Source organism: Lemur catta, chromosome 10 (assembly GCF_020740605.2).
Source record: "Lemur catta isolate mLemCat1 chromosome 10, mLemCat1.pri, whole genome shotgun sequence".
In the NCBI taxonomy this organism is placed as follows: Eukaryota; Metazoa; Chordata; class Mammalia; order Primates; family Lemuridae; genus Lemur; species Lemur catta.
Window position 1 is genome coordinate 78,548,898 of NC_059137.1, and position 21,395 is coordinate 78,570,292.

Sequence of the window (21,395 nt, forward strand, 5' to 3'; positions counted from 1 at the left end):
TGGCTGTGGGGCCAAGAGCCCACTTGGGTCTCAGGCTGCCTGGGGTCCGGGTCCTGATTCTGCCGCTCACTGGCTGTGTAAACTCACACTAATGGTCTGACTTCCCTGTGCCCCCTTATCCTCAGGTGTAAAATGGGAGTAATAATATTAATAATATCTGCCTTATTGGATTATTTACAGATGGGTGTGAACGGCTTATAAACTGTTCTTGGAACTTAATAGGCCCTCAGTGAATGTTAGCTAAAACTAATGCTTTGGAGAGAGGATTTGTAGCAAAGAATTTTGTGCAACAGAATAGAGAGGACTTTTACATATAAAAAGATAAAACTTTAGATAATCTTATATGCAGCCTAATACTAAACAAATAATCCCCTGCTACTATAAGAAACTAAGAATCCGATGACTAAGACTAAGTCACAAAAGAAAATCTATTTGATTATCTCCATTTGATTTAGGTACTGATAAAATTAAAAAACTTTTGCTATAAAATTTGGTAGATTAAGAATAGAAGAATGCCTCTTCTGTGTGATCAAGATGCTACATCTCATACCAAATACTCAGTGGTGAAATCTGAGAAGTTTTCCCTTTAAAATCTGAAGCAATACAAGAATGCCTACAATATCATTATTACTTTGTCATATTCTGGAAGTTCTAGCTAATGGAATAAGACATGAAATGGATATAAGAGGTTTAATCTATGGAAAAAGCAAAGATATTATGATTGCTTTGAAAATGGTAGAGAATCAAATTGCAAACTCAATAATAAATCTAGAGTTCCTATAATCTGGCTGAATAGCAGCTTGCCCATATGTTAGCAATAATGTTCAACAATATAATGTATGTACTATTTTGTGAACTTTTATTGCTGATATGTAATTTAAAGCAAAATAAATAATGGCTTATTTTCGAAAAATAGAGAATTCTAGTCTTTAAAATATAGAACAGCACTACTTACCTTCTGCTTCATTGATTACAAATAATTGAAATTCTGCACTGAAGCCTTGATGTTTTTTATTAAATATAATGTTTTGCTACATGACTTGGATTCAGTTTCTGGAACACAGTGAATGCCAAGATGTACATGTAGATCCTGGGCGGTGAAGCATCCATTTTATTAATTCTTTGAAAAATAAATGACCTCACTTCCTTTATGACTGTAGTAATTAACACTCACATTCGTACTGATTCAGAGCGACGCTATGTATTATTTATCACTATCCATTTGTGGTTCCGCGGTCAACCTAATGGGTATCTTTGTCAGACAACTTCTTTGTTTGAAACATTGAGGTTGTTCTCATCTGCTCATCTAATAATTTCTCACCAGAAGAGTCAAAACACACTTTTAAAAACCTGAACCAAGATAAACCACAGGTGAGCACAAATTTTAATTCTGACTTTTAACTGGCTTGTATTGTATCCTATTCACCTGGGTCAATATGCAATATTGACTAAGTTTCATGAGTCCCCAGTTCCCCGCACAAAGCTTGGTGCATAGTAGTTGTCCACCTAATGTTTGTGGACCAGGTAGAAATGAGAATAAAAACCTGAGGTTTCAAACTCTCGGCCCCACACTCTCCTTGCATGGTGACATGTCACACCCAGCAGCATCTCAGAACATTTTGATCCTCATCTGAAGACACTTAAAGATCACGCCTACCGCATAAACATCTACAGCAGGGACAGTTTTCTGCCTTTGGTCAACACCAGATGTTTACGGAGTGCTTGCCCAGTGCCAGGCCCTGTGCTGAGTAGGCTCAGCATCCGTTTCTGTGACGGGGAGCTGAGCCCAGCGCCTTAGCAGTCGCAGGTCAGGCTGCACGTTCTCAGGCCAGGCCCGACATGCTTGTGGCTTTTCTCTGCTTTGCTGCCTTCAAGTTATGCAGCCGCCTTCTCCCTAATCCCCGCAAACAGGCAGTGTGCGAGGAGTCTGCCAGCACATCAAGTGTGTCTGCAAAACGCAGACAAATTGCTGCTCTTTATTAGAGGTGCGGATGAAGGACTTTGGGAAGCTCTGAAACTACAGGGTTTTGGGTTTCTTGGTTACTTTTTCTCAAGCTCTATTTTCAGATCTATGATGTTACTAAGTGGTGCATTTTTCTGTCAGCATCCCTCCTTTCTTTCATCTCTCTTCTTTCCCTCCCTCCCTTCCTTCTTAAAGACCTTAGAAATAAAATCAGATCTCTTGATTGATTTTTCCTGCTGATTAGGAAAAATACCCAGGCCGTTCTTACTAAGTTTGGTCCTTTGTGAGAAACGGGTCTTCTGTCTGTCTTTGGTCGTGCTTCCGTGGGAACACTCCCTTGACCTTGTCATGAGCAACCTCTCCAAAATCTCAGGAATCCCTCTCTCCAGTCCTGCTTCCAGCCTGTCCACTGCTACCCTGATTCCAACAGTCCTTTGGCCTCCCCAGACCACAAACACTGACCCCCGACTTTAAATATATATATATTTTTTACTCTCTCACCCTACTCTTGTCCTCACTCTGTCTAGCCTTGATTCTGTGGTCACTGGCTATAAGGTCACTGATCCTTTGAGAAACTCAAAACCGTCCAAAGAAGAGAGTGCCCATGAACCATGTCCCGCCCACCGTGGGCATCACCGTGGGCATCCCCGTGGCTCTCGCTTCCCTCCTGATGTGAGGCCCCTCCCGGGACTGCCCTCCCTTGAGCATTGGACTCTGCCCCCCTTTACCTGTTGAAGGACATCACCCCGGCCATTGTCCCCTGTCTCCCCTGCAGCTCCAGAGTGTCACTGCATGGCTAAGTCCCATGGCCACTCTCAGTTCTCCTCCTTGGCCTGTCAAATGCTCCCAGCACAGCTTCTTGTTTCTTAGACACTTTCTCCACTGACTCCAGGCTGCTCCATTTTCTCTTTTCCTCCTATCTCAGGGGTGGTTTTGTCTCTCTAAGGGGACTATTGCCAAGCCCTGGAGCTTAGTCTCTGAGCTCCTCTCCTCTCTGGTTGCACCCCTCATTAGGGGATTCTATCCAGGCTTAGGGTTGCATCCATCTCCACACTGGCTTTGCCTGTGTCTAGTCTCTGGTGGAAACCTCTGTCTGAACTCCAGACTTGCATGCCAGCTGTCTGCTCTGCAGCTCCGCTTGATGCCAGGGGTGCATCTTACACCTGGCACTACTAAAACAGAGCCCTGAGCTGTCCCGTGAGAGGTGACCCTCCCATGGTCTGGCCCATCTCAATAAATGGGGACCTTGTAACCTATCTCTTCACTCACACCCCAGCCCAACCCTCTCTCAGCACTACCTTCCGGATATAGCTTGCCTGCAACTGCTTCACCACCTCCACGGCTAACAGCCTGTTCCACGCTTCCCTGATCTCTCTCCTAGATTATCTAGCCACAGTGAGCAAAGTTCACCCTAGGCAGCCTACTCTCTCCCTACAGCGTTTGCACTTGTGGTTCTCTTTTTCCAGAATGTTCTCATCATCTCCTTCTGGTCTTTGTTCAAATATCACCTCCCCTGAAGGCCTGCCCTGGACGTGCTTTTCAAGTGGCAGCCCTTACTCCTGCTCGCTGTCCCTCCTCCCCACTTCACATGCTGAAAGCGCTTAGCACACTCAGACACGCTACTAATTTCCTTGTTGTTGGTGTTCATTGTCTGTCTCTCCCAACAGAATGTAAGCTGCATTGATGCAGGAATTTTGGTCCATTTTCTTCACTTGTCTTGAAATATTTGTTGAATAAATGAATGAAAGAATGAATGCCCCAGGGGGTTGAATCTGGGGCCTGGCAAGGTCTGGGGCCCTGTGACGAGAAGCACCCCACTAAAAGTGAATGTTAATGGCCCAGATGTTTTTATCTGTGCAGATGGGTTCCATCCTGTACACATAACACTGAAGCAACAGGCAGAGTTACTTACCCTTTCCCCGGAAGTTTGATGACACAATCAATGTGGGTGACTCTGGAATCCCTGCTAATCCCCTGTTTTTGCATCCAGCCAGCCTTGCATGCCACTGCAGCTTTGCAGCTCAGGAAGAGACTGACCGGTCTTAGTCTGGATGCTGGGGATGCTTTGAGATGCAGCTCTGATCCATGTGAAGAGGTCCTGACCTCTCCACAGCAGTGGCCTCTGCACCCATCAACCTCCTGATCCAGGTCTTGCCCTTCTGCAGGTCATTGTCCCCATGACTGCCTGGGTTATTGTCATAAAACATATGTTTACATTATCAGAAGGGAAGCACTAATTTTAAGGCAGTGTGTGAGAATACTGTCTTCATTCGGGATGACCCAGTAAAACCAGCTCTGAGCCCAGAGGAAGACCCTTGGCCACAGTGATTGATCTGCCTGAGGCTTTGGCCCCCACTCCAGGCTCAGGGCATCTGCCTGAGCCCCCAGGGCTTGCTCTGGCTTTGACTCTGCCTCTGCCTTTTTCCACCCGTGGTGCTGTCTCCGTGGTCACGCGTGGGTTATCCAGCGATGACCTCATGCCCACGGGAACTTCCCTGCCTCTGGGCTGCTGATTTCAGTGAAGGTTGGGGCTTTCCTCTCTATGACAGTTGGAACCTTACTTCATCCATAGTCTGGCACCACTACCTGACTATTCTGATTATTAGAACACTCAGTTCTTCAGGCTGAATTTGGGGAGAACTAGATCTTCATGACCCTCTGGGAAAACAGCTGAGTGGCTGAGTTCTAGATCCACTACTGGAATAACTTAGGCTGTGAACAGGCAGTTTTCCAGAGGTTTATGGACGGCAACATGTGTCTGTATGGGGAAGGGAAGGATAGAGGATGTGTACCTGGATGACATCCTAATCTATTCCCACGATCCAGTCTTTCTGACTAACTCTTGACATTTAAGAGCAAGAACTACATATTTACTTTGCTTCATTTACTGTCTGTGTGATCTTAAGGTCACTGAATTCCTCCGTATCTGGGTTCCTTCCTGTGGAAACAGCGATCGTAATATATACTTGGTGGTGTTATGGTTAGGATCTAATAAAAAGATGCGTGTACATAGGAAGAACTTAGTAAATGCTAGTCCTTCCTGTAATATTGCACATAGTAGGTTTTTAATCTTAACATTTTAACTCAATTGATTGGTCCCCTGGGTCTATGATAGATGAGCAGTTATTATATCTACAGGTGCCCCAGAAGCCTTGTGACTTAGACAAGGCATGGTACTGGTATTCCTACCCCTGTCTCAGCAGCCTCTCCTCCCAGGGCAGGGTTCTGCCGGCTCCCAAGACGTCCCCCAAGCTGCAGGCCTTTCCCACCCCTCCCTCTCCTTCTCTTAAAGGGGACCCCCATCGTCCTTCACTCCCCAGAACCCTACTGACAGGTTGGCCCACTGCTCAATCAAACAGTGCTTGGTCTTCATGGCCATGATGGTCTGATGTGTTCTCTTTACCAGGGACAGTGGCATTTTCCCCAGAGGTTTTTTGGAGGCAGAGAGATCCTCAAAGGTGAGGATCTCCGATGGTGGGCCATGTGCAGCCTGGTCCTAGCCTGAGTTAAACAGCTCCAGGGAGCACCAGTCAGGGTGCAGTGCCATGTCTCAGCCCTGTGCAGGCTCGTGCAGGGGCAGAGGCTTTATGCCATGCACTGTGTGGAAATAAACAGTTGAAAGACTAGAGGCTTCTTCTCAAGGAGTTTATAATCTAGCTGAGGACATAGATAAGCAGACAGATCATTGTAATATAGAACGATAATCAAGATCTGCAAAGAGTGTCACGTGAACAGAGAGGATAAACCTAATGTTTAGGAGAGGTATCCTGAAGTAGGTGACTTTTAGAAATAAAGGGTGAACAGGAAAAACTGGGGAAAGGGTTGGCATTGGCAGGACAGAGAGGCAGGACACGACAGACACAGTGTGAGCGTAGAGCTCGCCGTCACTACTGCAGTTGCTGGGGTGTGAGATTCCAGACTGGAGGAGAACGCTGACCTGGGTTAGGAGAGTGGGCTCCAAGGCAGTGATGGGGAGCCACTGACCCATTTTAAGTAAGGATGGGGGAAGAATAGGATCCCAGTGGCATTTTGGAAAGTTCTTTCCAGCTGCAGCATGGAGGATGGACCAGAGGAGGGGAAGCGGGAGCCAGGGGGCTGGCATGAGCCATGGCAGCTGCTGCGTGAGAGCTGGAGAGCCCTGGGCTTTCAGCCAGCATCAGTCCGGCCAGAGATGGTCCCCGTTTGGAATACAGTCGTGGGCTCTGCGTTTATAAACATATTGCCAACTTCTTCCAGTTCAAAATACGTCAGAGAATTTGTGTAAAGAGGGCTGAAATGAAAGACAGAACAAATAACCCCCTAATTCTTCTCTCTATATTCCCTGACATTTCTGGGTAACTTGTATAGATCCATGGTCTCTTCCTGCCCTTTTTCTATAAACATCTGACATTTGTGGAGGGGAAGTGAGGAACACAGTCACTATCAGAAACTCTAAAGTGTTACAGGATGTGCTGTTGTTTCTTTCTGCCCATTATATTCTGCCTTCCCCCAAATGGCTCTTAACAATTTCTTGGGTTGAAGAAACCCAAAGAGAAAGCGTAAACACTAAGGGAAGAAGAGGTGATGTCTCATTTCATGCAATTCCCAGCTTGATGACTAGACTTCAATCTCAGTAACTTCCAAATTTGAGAATGCTTAATTGTGCAGAACCAAGCTTCCAAGCTTAAGGATTCTTGGTTAATAGTGATTTATTTGGTTGGGTTAACAGTTAAACCTGACACGAACATTTCCTCTTTGAAAGTGCAGTTTTCTCTTATTATGATAATTTCAAAAATGATCTGAGAAATTGGCCCTCCTAGACAGGACTCTCATCTTCCTCTCCACCAGGTCCATAGAATGTGGTTTTTCCAAGCAAAGGCTGTATTTCTAAATCATTTAAAAAGAAACAAGTGGAAATTTAATTTTAAGCTGGACACTTTTTTTTCCCTTTTTACAGTCAGTTCATTCTTCATGATTCTTTATTTTCCCCACCAGCATCTTTCACTTGAGTGTTTTAAGGAAGGAGTGTTTTATTGCCAAAGTCTTCACAACACAGAGGCCTACAAGTTATAAAGACGGAGCTTGGATGATATATATTAAAAATGATAAATCATTTTCCAGCCTTCCATAACATTTTATTTTCTCTGGATCCTTACCTCCTTCTGACTCATGTACCTGAGCTGATTAATGCCCCATCTCCCCGTTACACTTTAATCCAGGGCTTGTGTTTCATTTGCTGCCAATGGTGATAGCCAATAAATTAACCATGCAGCCGCACAAGCCTTGCCACGCAGGCTGCTGCCAGTGTAAAACTGCCCATCAAAAAGCAGGCAATTCTGAGCCTCCATTTATCCAGCACCCTCAAGACTCACATCGTTCCCAGCAATTGGAGCTACAAATGCTCATTTCTTCATAGGCATGGGCTGGGAAAATGAGAGAAGGCTAATTAATGCATTCAAGGGATCCTACTGAATCAGCAAGCCCCTTAAAGGCACAACAGACACAAACAGGCAGCTGCAGCTCCTTGGGATTCAAAACAACAACAAAAGAGCTAGTTAAATATTTGAATAGCTAAAGTATATGTCTATTCATTCCCATGGAAATTGCTAAAATAAGCTGTCCTCCCATCTCCAGAGGAGTCAAAGTCATTGAAATCCCAAAGCCTTTCATCCTGTCAAACATGCCTTTGAAGAGGAGGACATTTACATCTCCATAACAGGCCGATTCAACATTAGTGGTAATAAAACTTGGGTGCATGAAAGGACTCCAGAATATGGTACCCATTCACTCTGGGCCTCTGGGGATGCAGAAGTAACTTTTTGAAAATAAGACTATTATTGCACCATCCCTGTATTAGTTTGGCATCTTATAGTTGCAAATGGTTCGAACAATAAGGGGAGTTTATTGTTGCACATAAATATACCATCAAGGAGTAAATACACACTTTGGATGTGGCTTGATCCAAGGCCCAAACACTGTGGCCAGGATCCGGTATTTGGCTCCCTTTCATTCAGTTGGCCAGACTTGGAGACAAACTTTTCTCTTGTGGTTGCAGGACAGATGATTTCCATCCATTCCCGATTCTATATCCTCCAAATGCTCGTCCAGCAGAAAAGAAAACATGGCTTACGTCAACCTTTGTACACATATTGTAGGCTTTGTTTTGATCAGGCCAACTTTAGTCATATGCCCATTCTAGAACCAGCCACTGTGGGCAGGGAATGGAGTTATGCTGATTTACTTATGCCTGAGCCCCGGGTTCCATCTTGGATCACATTGGCTGCCTGGGAATCAGAGTTGGATGGATAACAAAAGGAAAATCATTATGAGTTAAGGAGGAGGAGGAGGAGGAAGTGGGTACAGGGTAGTAATCAAAACAATAGCAACAACAACAAACAAATAAAACAAACAAACTATATTAGTCTGCTCAATGTGCCTTAACAAAATACCACAGACCGGGTGGCTTAAACAGTGGATATTTATTTTCTCACAGTTCTAGAGGCCACAAGTCCATGATCAAGGTGCTGGCCAGTTTGACTCCTGGTGTGACTCTCTTCCTGGTGTGCAGGCGGCTGCCTTCTTGCTGTGTCCTCACATGGTCTTTCCTTCTCCGTGGCTCTTTTGGAGAGAGAGTGCTTTGAGAGGGAGAGCACTATGGTGTCTATTCTTAGAAGGACAACAGCCCTATTGGATTAAGGTCCCACCCTTATAATCTCATGTACCTTAATTACCTCTTTAAAGGACCTGTCTCCAAATACGGTCACTTTGGGGATTAGGACTTCAGCATATTAATTTTGTATATATCCAATCAGTTTGTGATACAAACAAAAATGATAATCCCCAGCTATGCATCTCTAATTAGTCCCGGTTTAAGTGTGATTTTATCCACCAGGAGTCCAATTGTTTTTATGGTATCTGAGAATAAATGTGCTCAGGTAGCTTCTAGTGTGCACTGTGAAGAACAGCTAGTCATGCATCTAATCATATTATACATATTTAATGACCATGATATTAGGGACTAAGAAGGTTCTTAGAGATTGACATTTACCTGTGATTCTAAAACTATGAAAAAATTGACATCATCCAACCAGAGACTTTGTGCCTTTTTGGAATTCATCTTTTGGTAGTGCCTTTAATGAAAAGTTATGAGCCCCACAAGAAAGCCAGAAGTCTAAGACAGTAGAATCAGCCCCCCTGATGTTTTGAATAACCGTGATGTGTTCCAGCTTAATCACTCACATGTTCCATCAGACACGGCTCCAAATGATCTTTGACTAAAAAAAAGCAAAATTTCCCTCAAATAATAAAGATTTACATAATTGGTAGACACTACTACATTAATTCAAAGATAATTCTGCAAGAAGAGTTCTGAAATGTGACAGTCAGAAGCAGTATCCTTGGGATAAAGGCATGGCCTTCTAAGGGGTTGGCTTGGAAGGTCATGGTGCTTACTATTCCTTCTTTTTTTTGAGACAGAATCTTGCTCTGTCACCCTGGCTAGAGTGCAGTGATGTCATCATAGTTCACTGTGACCTTCAACTCCTAAGCTCGAGCAATTATCCCCTTGGCCTCCCAGAGTGCTAGGATTACAGGTGTGAGCCACCATGCCCAGCCTCTTACTTTTCCATATGAGTTACAGTGAGTTATTAAAAACTTCTCCCATCACTTTATTGTTGACATTTATACATTATGTATTTACATACACACCTGTAGATGCTTCAGAGCAGCAGTCCTCAACCTTTTTGGCACCAGAAATGGGTTTCAGGGAAGACAGTTTTTCTATGGATGGGGTGAGGAGGGTCGGGGGGCAAAGTGATATGAGCTATGGGGAGGGGTTATAAATACAGATGAAGCTTTTCTCTCCCTTGGTCGCCGGACGCCCACCTCCGGCTGTGCGGCCTGGTTCCTAAGTTTCATGGAAGACAATTTTTCCACAGATGGGGGGGTGAGGTGGAGCTCTGTGGCCCCGTTCCTAACAGGCCACGGACCCGCACCAGGCCACAGCCAGGGTGTTGAGGACTGCAGCTTTAGAGAGTACATGTGAACATGCATATTGGAGTCTTTTTATGATATAAAAGCCCTATATTTTTATAGATGGGAATGCTTTTTAATAAGATTCACTTGGAACGTCACTATTGCAGAAACAAGTTACCCTTAAAACAGAAAAGATTATTTTTCCTCCTTCTACATATACAATGCAGTTTGGCAAGAGGCTTTATTCACTTTAGTCTCTTGAGAACCCAGAACCGCCTGATGAACACAAGGCTTCATGGTTCACCGTGGCAGGATGAAGAGGAAGTGGAAACCCAGGACCGACTGCTGATCTTCTGTTTAGAAGTGACTTGTTGTTTCTGCTTACTTTTTCATTGGCATAAGTGAGTGCTGTGGATTGGTGGGTGGGGGAGTCCAGTTCTCCAGTGGCCAGGAAGGAGAGGTGAGCGGTGCAACATATAACACAGTCACAGGTCCACATTACACCAGATTTGGCTCTTAATTGAAGGATGTAAAGGCAAAAAGTTAGAATTCACTCCTGGGTTCACTTAGGATTCCTTCATTTATTCATTCAGCTCTTTATTGAGCACCTAAAATGAACCAGGCACTATACTTACTGCTAGAGATACAATGAGAAGACAAGCTAGAAACATTTGTTGCTCATAAAGAACTTAGGGTTTGTGGGGAGGCTACAAGTAAGTAGATAATTAGAATTCAGAGTGAGATGAACCATGACAGGGAAAGAACAGGGTGCCTTGGAAATACAGAGGACGACAGACAGAAGTAAGAAATGTTCCTACTGTTGTCTATCTCTGAGCTTTACAACTCAGTCTCTACTGTAATATTTTGCGGGCATTTTATGCCCTATTTTTAAAATCTTTCAATCCGAATTCAAAACATTTATTGAGTACCCACCATGTAGAAAGCACCCTGCTTGATGCTCTTGTAACTGTTATGAAGCTTATGGAAGAGGGTACAGAACTAAATAAGATAAGGTTTTTTTCTAATAGGAGAAGTAAGATTACATAAATAGTGACCACAGTGAGAATGTGGTGTTTATCATAAGAGACAAACAGATGTCAATGGAGGTATTTCTCACTTGGGGAATGAAGAAATGCTTTATGATAGTGACTTTTAAGGTGAATTTTGTTGAATAAATGAAATTTAATGATTAAAGATGGAGTGTGAGGTTACATTTCAGGTAGAAAAAACACCAGATGCAAAGACATCAAATTTGGAAGCTCCATATAGGCAGGGAAAGTGACTATCTTATTCTACTTTCACTATATCCCCAGCATTTAACTCTGCCTTGCATCTGTCGGGTGGTCAATGAATAGACTTTGAATGAATTAATGGGAAAATTCAAGGCATCTTTATTTAAGGAATGCAAACTATTAATAACCGTTTAACTGGAATCTTAAGGTAGAATGAAAGTGAGAAAGCTGGAGCCAGGTCATAGGGTTCGGTAAAGATTTTGAATGTGATTGAAGATTTTGAACTTTATTATTCCCTTATCCCTATGTTTACAAATTCCAGATTGTTTACAAAAGTCTCACAGACATGTTGGCTCACATGACCCTAAAACAGTCCCATCAGAGGGGCAGGACAGTAATTATTCCTTCCATCCAAGAGAGACAGACTAAGTAATTGTGGGAAATCTGTCAGGCAACAGTGAATCCAATACTTAAACCCAAGGCATGAAGTCTAAATCCAGTCCCCATTCCTTTGTATGCATTGCCTCTCTGTTCTAGGGGCAGAAAAGTTCTTTTTGGTGTTTGGGATCAGCAGAAATGACAATCTCAGAACTATTTCTCCGACAAGTATAAGATAAACTGAGACAGAAAGGGGTTGGCAGCCAGGTCACTAGTGATGAGAACGTAGGAATAAAATAAGAGAATACTAAACTCCACGGTGACCATGAGTGCAGGCAGGCTAGGATTTCTTTTTAACAGGGATAAAAGATTTAGGATAAATTCCACCCCTGCTGACCTATAGCCTAGGCCAGGATTTCTCACTCTTGAGACTATTGACATTTTGGGCCTGAAATTCTTCCCTGTGAAGGACTGTCCTGTGCATCGCTGGCTCCTAGCACTCACCCTCCACCCATCCCACTGTTGTGACAGCCCACAAATGTCCCCAGACATTGCCAAATCTCCCCTGGGAGGCAAAATCGCCCCCGTTTGAGAATCACTGACCTAGGCAATCAATTTTAATTAGTTTCCAGGAAAGCAGTGAACCCTAAAGAGCACATTGGGCATTTGGTGGGAAAACACTCAGGGAAGAAGTGCAGTTTCATCCTGTGGGTTTGGTTTCTTCCACTGGCAGTGTGCAGCCGCTGCAAAGGATGCTCAGCAGGATGGCCCAGAGTTAATTTGTTTGACTGGCATTGCATTTTAAACAATGGGTTTTCATTTTGTTCTATTTATGGTAATCTTATCCAATTATTTTTATTCAGCACCCAGCTTTATAAGTGTGTATAATCCTATTATGTTCTATTCCATTATGGGAGCTTCCTAATAGAAGAGCACACAATAATAAAATTAAATAAACATCTTGGTTATTGTATCAGCCTGACACATTTCCTGACCTTGGCTGGTTGCAAGAGGTGGGTGGTGGGAAGGGAAAGCAGACGACAGGTCACTGAAAAAAAAGAAAAAGGTGTTGAGGAGTGACATGAAGCAGGTCACCATGCTCCCAGATTGGTGGGAATAATTCGGATATAGTTGAAATGGAAAATATCCTATAGTGCGAATCAGGGCTGGAAGCGCTGCCATCCTCCCCCTCCCTCCAAAATTCCATAATACAACTGCAAAAAGTTTCCTACATGGCGCTTTGCATTAGCAAATGTTAGTCTAGAAGGACTAAAAAAAGAATTCACATGTTTTATATATGAATATAAGTAATGTAAGTATAAATATGAATATAACTATAAATATGTAGCAGAAATTGCAAAGGCATTTCCAAATATACTTAATGTGGTGACAAAGCTTGTGCAAGGAATTGCGGCGAGCACAGCCTTCCTTCATTTTTGGACTCATTTGGAGACTGGGCACAGTGGACAGGTCTAGGCAAGTCGGCCAAGGAATGAATCACTGTTTAGGTTTTCCATGGAAACAAAAGCTCATGAGGATTTGACATAGTGTTTGCCAGAATCTGTGGACTTGTCACTCTCTTTAAGGGCCACTAACATCACTTCTAAGATGATTCCCTGAGAATCAGTCAGTTTCCTTCCTAAAGACTTGATCCGAGTGCTAACCAGCACGGCTTTGCAAAGAGAAGAAAATTTGGGGCATGTCTCAGGCAGTCATCCATCCGACGTTAAGACAGTGTTAACAGGGAAATTGTGTGTGTGTGCAGCCAGACATCACCTGCCTTCCCTGCAGGGAGCTTGTGACAGCTGAGAAAATGTTTATAGAGCATTTTGAGCTCTCACTGGGGTGGTACAGGAGAAAGGCAAAGCTTTGATATGACTCTCATGTCTGTCAACTCTCATTATTAAGCAGAGGTTGCCCCTGACTTTCTCAGAGTTCCAAGCGTGGAAACTAATTATTGGAGTTCCAGGTTCCATTTTTCACCCAGGGAAGATTGTGACCACATTTGTTAAAGAAAAAGCCTTCCAGAATCTACCATAGATTTTAAGAACTCAACACTTTATACTGTTTAATTGTGAATAACTAAGAGGGAGACTAACTGAATTGTCTTTGAAGTATTCCACATGTTCAAAATGAAAGAGACAAGTAGTTGGCAATTTTTTTTCTTAAAATTAAGTATTTGAAATATGGAATCAGGACATCTTGCCGTGTTCCAGGCAAGTCTAGTTACATCTATTCCCACTTGAGGCTTCTGAACTTTAAGTCTATGCGATATAAGGCTTTTTTTTTTAATGCTGCAATAGAAGCTGATAAATTTCTCCTAATTAAAGTAATACCTAATCACTAATAAGTTTCCTGGTATATATCAAATATCCAATAAATACCATTTTTTAAAATTGCTTTTGCAGAGTACAGGCCTTTTCTCTTAAGATGAGGATATAGTGGCCCCAAAGCATCTGAGTATTATTTAGCAAAAGAAAATCTAGGCCAGTTGACTGAATGCTTTTCCTTAAATTGCACATGATCTCACATTCCTAAAATACCCAGCCTCAGGAAAGCTGTATAAGGCCATGTGTCAATCTATTCTCAGTCATATATGGCTGATGTTTAGTCCTATAGATTGCTAGAACTTGAATGGGCCTCAGATGCCATTTCTCAAGCTCTATCCTCACAAAGTATGAAACAGAAGTGATGGGGGGAAATGACTCACTCAAGGTCATGCTGTTCATTTTGGGCAGTGTCTAGAGAGGGCCCACAGCTTCTGATTCACATCCAGTCCAGCTCTGTATTCCATACTGCTGCCTGCAGTGTGGGTTCTAAGAATTGCTCACCTTTAAATACTGTTTTCAGTGACGTTCCATTGGAGGGCCAGAAACAAATCAGGGGAGTAGCAAATATATTTGCAAAACATAATGGTCTTTATGTTGAGTGTATAGTTTGCATATTGGCATTTTTATAATACTTGCTATATTGATATTGCTATGCTTTTGAAAAATTGTGATTCTCACTTATTCATTCCACAAGTATTTATTGAGAGACTGTGCTAGGCCCTGGAGATGGCGTAAACTACACAGTGGGTGTCCCACCTGCATCCTCTCAGCTCTCACCATCCCTGTACTGGCCCACGGTGTCTTGCTGCCATCACCCACAACTCTTTGCATAAGGGCTTTCTCTGAGCCAGAAGCCCCCAGCCACTGACAGATGGTAGCTGGAGGGCAGGTGACCCACCTTCCTATCTTTTTGGATGGAATAGCTCTGAGGTGTCTTCCACATCATCGCTCCAAGTTCCGCAAGGGTGTGAACTCCTATTGTCCAGAGTGTAACCCTCTGGGTAACACATCCACCCTAGGCTTCCTTCCCTCTTCCTGCCTTACTTCTTTGTTCTGCCTTTATTGCTTCCTGGAATCCAATCCTCATAAGCTACCTTCACTGGAATCCTTGAGTCAGGGTCTGCTTCTAGGGGGTCGGGGGAGCCTAAGGCAGTCACTGGATTCTTAGAGCTCAAATTCTAGCAAAGGATGCAGACAATGAACAATAAACCAAATAAAGAAGGTTATGTATTGGTGCATACTGAGAAGAATGAGGTGGCAGAGAGTGGAACGGGGCTCAGAGAGACTCTGATTAAGGTGGCCAGGTTGGGGTCCCTCTGGAAGTGTGGTATTTGACCTGAAACCTGGAGGAGGAGAAGTAGTTAGGCACAAAAAAGAACGTGAGAAGAATCTGAGAAAAGTCAAGAAAAAATGCAAAATGAGCAGGACTCGGAAAGAGACCACTGTGGCTGCTTCACAGGGAATGAGTTGGGGGTGGGGGCGCTGGATATTTGGCACACTCTGGCCATGGTCATATGAGACTCTACGCTGATGATCCCAAGTTTATACTAAATGCAACGAGAAACGTTTAAGGGATTTCAAGCAGGGAATGCAATAATCTGATTTATTCTTGAAAATGATTTCTCTGGCAGTTCCTTGGGAAAGAGACTAAGGGGAGGCAAGAATGACGTGGGGAGCTGAGTTAGAAGGTTGCTGCAGAAATCTAGGTGAGAGGTGATGGATGGTTCTCAGCACCCACATTCAACCGTTGACAGAGAACAGAATTTATGTCTTTGTCTCCTATAGAGAGTTCCATACAGAGTACATATGCATTTATATCTTTGTCTCTGTAGGAATTTATTTCAGTGGTTCTTAGCTTCTAGGGATGAAGAACCCTTTGAAAATCTGATGAAATCTATGGACTTTCCCTCCAGAACAATGCAAATATACATGGACATACAGTTTTAAATTTGTGATGAGGGGTTGAGAAGCCCTGGAGTCAGTTAATAAAACCTCAAGTATATATATTTTTTCTTTGTCTGTGTGTATTAGTTGGGATAGGCTCTCTACCATAGTAAATAAGTCCCCAAAGTGGATAACAGCTCAAACACAATAGTTTATTTCTTGCAGATGGATGAGACTTGGAGGGAAAATAGCTCAGCCTCTGAGATGTGTTCTACTCTGCCTACACTCACATAATAATACTGAGAGAATTAGTCATTCATTGGAAGAGCCCTAGGCTATCTTCAAGTCACAACCTCCAAGTTTGCCCGAGATGTTGTCATCATTCTGGGCAGGTAGGAGAGGAAAGAGCATGGGTGGCACACGTAGGAAGTATTGATCCCCAGGCCCGGAAGTGGGACCCCTTGCTCTGCTCCCCTCTCAGTGGCTAGAATTTAGTCTTATGGCCACAACTAACCACAAAGGAGGCTGGGAAATGTAGTGTAGCCGTGGGCCCAGGGGGGGAAGAAAGGAAAATATAGATTTCAGAGAACAGCCAGCAGTATCAGCCACAAAACACATATTTTTTATTATATTTGTCACATAAGAGCTGTTCAGTGTTACTTTTTTTTGGAGAACAGTAGAAATAAGTCACATTGCAAATTTGAAAACGGGGAACAGATGAAGCCAAAGGAAGGCTGGTCAGAAGGCCACCAATTCCCTTTGCATCATGATTTCCAGATACAGTTTAACTCAAAGCAAGTCCTCTTCCTATACTGTGGACATGGGACTTTCTTTTATAAAGGTTATGTCCTTAAGTAAAAGATTAAGATTAAATCGAAGTGGAAACTTGGCCCTAAACTACACTTTTCTGCACCCTGAGGAACTGGAATTAATTTGAAGCAAACTATTACTCACTCTGATTATGTGTCAGTAGGAAAGGGAGATGATTATATTGTCAACAAGACAATCCTTTGCATTCATTTCTCCTCCACCCCAATGAGTAGTCATTCTAGTTCTTTGAGGTGACAGTCCACTGGCTACTTACTCAAGCACTTTGAGTATCTACTCCGGATTCAACACTGATCCACTCCCTCCCTGCAGCAAAGCAGCCCAGAGATGCCTCTTTCATGTGTCCTTTAGGGCGGTGGTCCCCAACCCCTGTGCGGTGGACCAGTACCGGTTAGGAACCGGATGGCACAGCAGGAGGTGAGCAGGAGGCAAGCAGAGCAAAGCTTCAGCAGTATTTGCAACCACTCCCCATCACTTGCATGACCGCCTGAGCTCCTTCTCCTGTCAGGTCAGGAGATTAGATTCTCATAGGAGTGCAAACCCTACAGTAAACTGCGCATGTGAGGGATCTCGGTAGTGTGCTCCTTATGAGAATCTAATGCCTTATAAGCTTAGGTGGAGCTGAGATGGTGATGCCAGCGCTAGGGAGAGGCTGCAAATACAGATTATCATTAGCAGAGAGTTTTGACTGCACAGCAAATGTATTGTGCTTGAATCATCCTGGAACCATCTCCCCCCATCCCCCACCTCTCCCCCTAGTCCATGGAAAATTATCTTCCATGAAACTGGTCCCTGGTGCCAAAAAGGTTGGGGACCACTGCTTTAGGGCCTGGGCATGGTCCTAAGAAGTTGGAGGTAAAGTACATTTCTCTCTTCATGAATCATATTTTTCTATTTGCTTCCATCACGATGTTAAAGTTGCTTTTCTTGGGGGTAGAGGATGGTGAGTCTTACCTTAAAATATAAAGAAATTACATTTGAGAACACAGGAAATTTTAACTTCTTCAGAGTTAGAAGAGAGGAAAGCTGATTTTTTTCTCTTAACATACTAAAATGATTTTTCTGAGACTTAAAAATAAAATCCGGAAACTGCATTCTCTTGCGATCGGAACCCTGCTAAGCATCACTTTTAGTGTTTGTGCAAGTCAGTACCTACAGGGAAGGTCAGGTTTCTTCCGTGTTGCCTGTTTCTGGCTCCTGTCTCTGATTCATAAATATCCTTTTTCAATCCCCTACATTTCAGCTGTTTCCTTTAAGAGACATTTGAAAAGTAATCTTTTTTGCCATTTATTTTATTTAGCTTGAATTCCGTCTTGGAGTTGTTAAGGTGCTATATTTTCCTACATTCTTCCTCTCTGGTCAGGGAAAAGGTTGAGCTCTCTTCAAAATAAGGTGGATTTAATTGGTTAATTTCATAATTCAGAGTCTTTGTTGGTTAAGATTCCAACAGGAGGGGATTGTTTGGGCTCGCTACAACTACATTTGCTTTTGAAGGGGCCCTTTATTTTGCAGTGAATAAAGTGTCTCTTATTAAACAGAAAATAAAGGAAGGTTTGGCAGGACTCTGCTCCCAATGGGTGAAACATCACAGGAAATGGAGAAATTGTTTCTTTTTGGCCTTGTGGGAAAATTTTGCTGGTGCAATTTAGTATTAAAGTTTTAAGACTACTGTTTAAATCCATCAAGAAAGAGCTGTTGATCAAATAACAGCTTCCAGGGGAGAGGTACCAATTTGACTTTTCTACAACAGGCCTGTTAAATTTTCCGAGTACTCTGAGGTATAGTCAAGACAATTGCATTCTCTCCTACACAATGATTGTGCTACTTTTAAAGAGAACTTAGAAATATTTCAGCTGTTTAAGAATAATTTTGTCAAAGGTTGGCCCCAGTTGAGTGCCCATTTATTTGTGCCTGTAAGAAAAGATGTTGTGTGTACCCAGACAAAAAATGAATCCTAGGTACAAATCCAGTTTCCATTCTCCAGTTGATCTATGGGCTCTAGAACTTGGGCAAATCCCTTTTGGGCATTAAACCTGTGTCCTGAGCCTCAGACCGTCTTGCTAACTGGATGTGTTTCCTTATAGTTACTCCACTTAGACATCTTATTTGGGATTTGTGCCCCAGACCAATGTTCTCACTTTGACCCCTAAATCTGTTTCCCTTCTAAGTCCCTTAGGGATTCTATACCTCATTGTCCAAACCTGAAACTTTCATTGCTTTCTCTCCACATGCCCTTCAATTTGCAATTGATTACCAAGTCCTGCCGATGCCCCTAAATATGCCTGCCACCCATCTGCTTCTCTTCACCTTCCCACTTCCCTGACACCCAGTTCAGGCCATGATTCTCTCATGCCTTGATTTCTCTGAAAACCTCCTTAACCAATCAATCTCCTGCCCTCAATTTTTCCCTCCCATAATCCTGATTCCGCCCTGCAGCCAAAACAATTAATTTTTCTAAAATTAAGTTTCTAAAATTTTTCTAAAATTAATCTAGATCATGTTGCTTCCTGGCCTGAGATTTGTGTATATATATATATATATATATATATATATATATATATATATATATATATATATATATATATATCTTTAGAGTTTAACCACAATTTTCACTATAAAATCCAAACTTTTGACATGGCCCCTGCTTATATTTCTCAGTTTCCCCCCATTTCCAGCTGTGTCAGCCCCTTGACACATCCAGCACTTCCCACTTCAGGCTTAGCTGGCTTACAGACAGACTGAGGACCCTTCCCTCTGCTCTTTCCGGTGCTTGGCTGATTCTAATCTGTTCTCCCCGCCACCCCCCTCACCCCAAATTGATGCTGCTGGACATATTTCCAGGATGGCTCAGCTTCCACTGGAAGCTCCTTGCGGGTAGGCCCCTCAGCTCATTCCTCTGCTCTGCCTGTTGAATACATAACTGAGAATGAATAACTACTTATAGTGTTTTCCATATGTAGAATTAAATCCTGATTATAATGTAAAATTTCGTTATTTTTGGCTATTTTGGGACATTGGAAAATGGAATGGGTAAGAAACCTGGATTCTACATCAGGAGACTGAATCTCTGCTCAGTCACTACAAGCTGAGACCTTTGCTAAATGGATCAGCCTCTCTGAGTCTCAGTTCCTCATCAATAAGCGCAGGATAATTTATCATCCAAACAACGCTTGGCCGAGGACCAGCGGAGAAGTGTCTGGCTGGTGTAGGTGGAGGCACTTGGTGAATTGTAATGATTGCTCAAGTGAGAGGAAATCGTATTCTTTTCATATCTGTGGGTCTTCTTATTGCACCTGTGCAAAACACCAGCTTGGGAGAGGCAGGACCAGAATGGTTTCACAGGGCACAGATGGGAGGGTAGTATTTGCCAGGTCTCTGCTCAGTTAGCTGGAGCTGCACCCATGGTAGAGTAGCTGTGGGGGATTATTCACCCTTAGCTTTCCCATTGGCTGGAGCTCAAAACCGCACTCCCACCCTATCATGTAGTGTTGACACAGGGCAGTAGCAGTTTGACAACATGTGTTGAGAACCTTAACAATATTCACCCCCTTTGAATGAGTAATTTCATTTTGGGGATTTATCTTCAGAGAATGATTTTTGACAACAGGAGGGGAGCACTTAAGATGTGTAAAGATGTTCATTGCAGTTGTGTTTATTATAGTGATCAAAAATAATCTGAAATGTGCAGCCAGTGAGGAGTTGCTATGGCATTGTCCTTCAGTGGGTTCTCTGTAAAATGGAAATGTCACTTAAAAAAAAATTACTTAAGTGAAAAGAGCAGTTTTAAGAAATCCAATCTGTGGTTAAATTAAAACTATGTAAATCAAACAAATATAGAAAAACAAAAAGTAACCAGTGGGAAAATGCATTTCATTTTAAATGGGGTTAGTTGTAATTAACAAATCTATAGGCACGACCCTTCCTCCCTAGACTAATAGCTCCAGTGAATGAAGTTCACAGTCTTCTGTGCAAATGAATCTTTATTTGGCTTTGGATCGAGGCCAGGCCTTCATCTCGTCTTCCAAAACCTGGAAGGAAGCATTCAGAGGAATATCAATCAAAAGTAAAAATTGGCTTAGAAGTTGGAGGGCTGAAGTTGTGGGATACCCGGGAAGGAAAGGCTAAATTTACACTTGAACAAGTAATAATCATGACAGCAACTTTGTAAGGCATCTTTGAGTGTGCCAAGAATTTATACATGCATTGTTTCACTTAAATTGGTACTTCTTCAATCTAGTTTACTATCCAAACTGCCTGTAAAAATCACCACGGAGCTGAAAGAGCAGAGAAACACAGTTACTTATTTGGGCTCCATTCCTTTATCTGCCTGTATCTAGGGATTTCTCTGCTGCACAGAATTCACTTTGAACCCAGTGGAAATTACCTAGAAGGGGATGGATAGTCAGGCCCAGGAAACAAACGCCTTTCACTGTGGCTTTATTCACTGGAGGCTCTCCAAACGTTTGGCAGGTCTTTTCTTAACATGTATCTTCTGGAGGCTGCTGTTGTAAGAGGCACAGAGATGCTGCCTGTGGCCCAGTGTCACACAGCAAGTCCGTACACGGCAAGTCGGTAGCAGGAATCCGTGTAGAATTAAAATCCCTTTCTCCCTCTCCTGAATCTCCATCTAGCCCAGTATCTGCTCTCCCATGGGATTCTGTGTTCCTTTTCTTACTGCCTGTCTCAGCTTCAGAAAAGATCTGTTTTCTCTTATTATTTTCCCTCATTGCTGCGGTTCCGAACTGTAGTGCATTTGTCAAATGTGTTGTGTGTGTCTTCACCCCTGCAGCTTTCCTGTGAGATGATTCAGTACTAGGCAGTGATCTC

At 43.0% G+C, this 21,395-nt stretch overlaps 1 protein-coding gene across 5 annotated transcripts in view; it reads left to right on the top strand.

Annotated features, from left to right (window-relative positions):
* The window catches only part of NTRK2 (neurotrophic receptor tyrosine kinase 2), a 343,471-nt gene that overhangs the window by 153,580 nt on the left and 168,496 nt on the right, over positions 1–21,395 (top strand). The gene's annotated exons all lie outside the window — the stretch shown is intronic.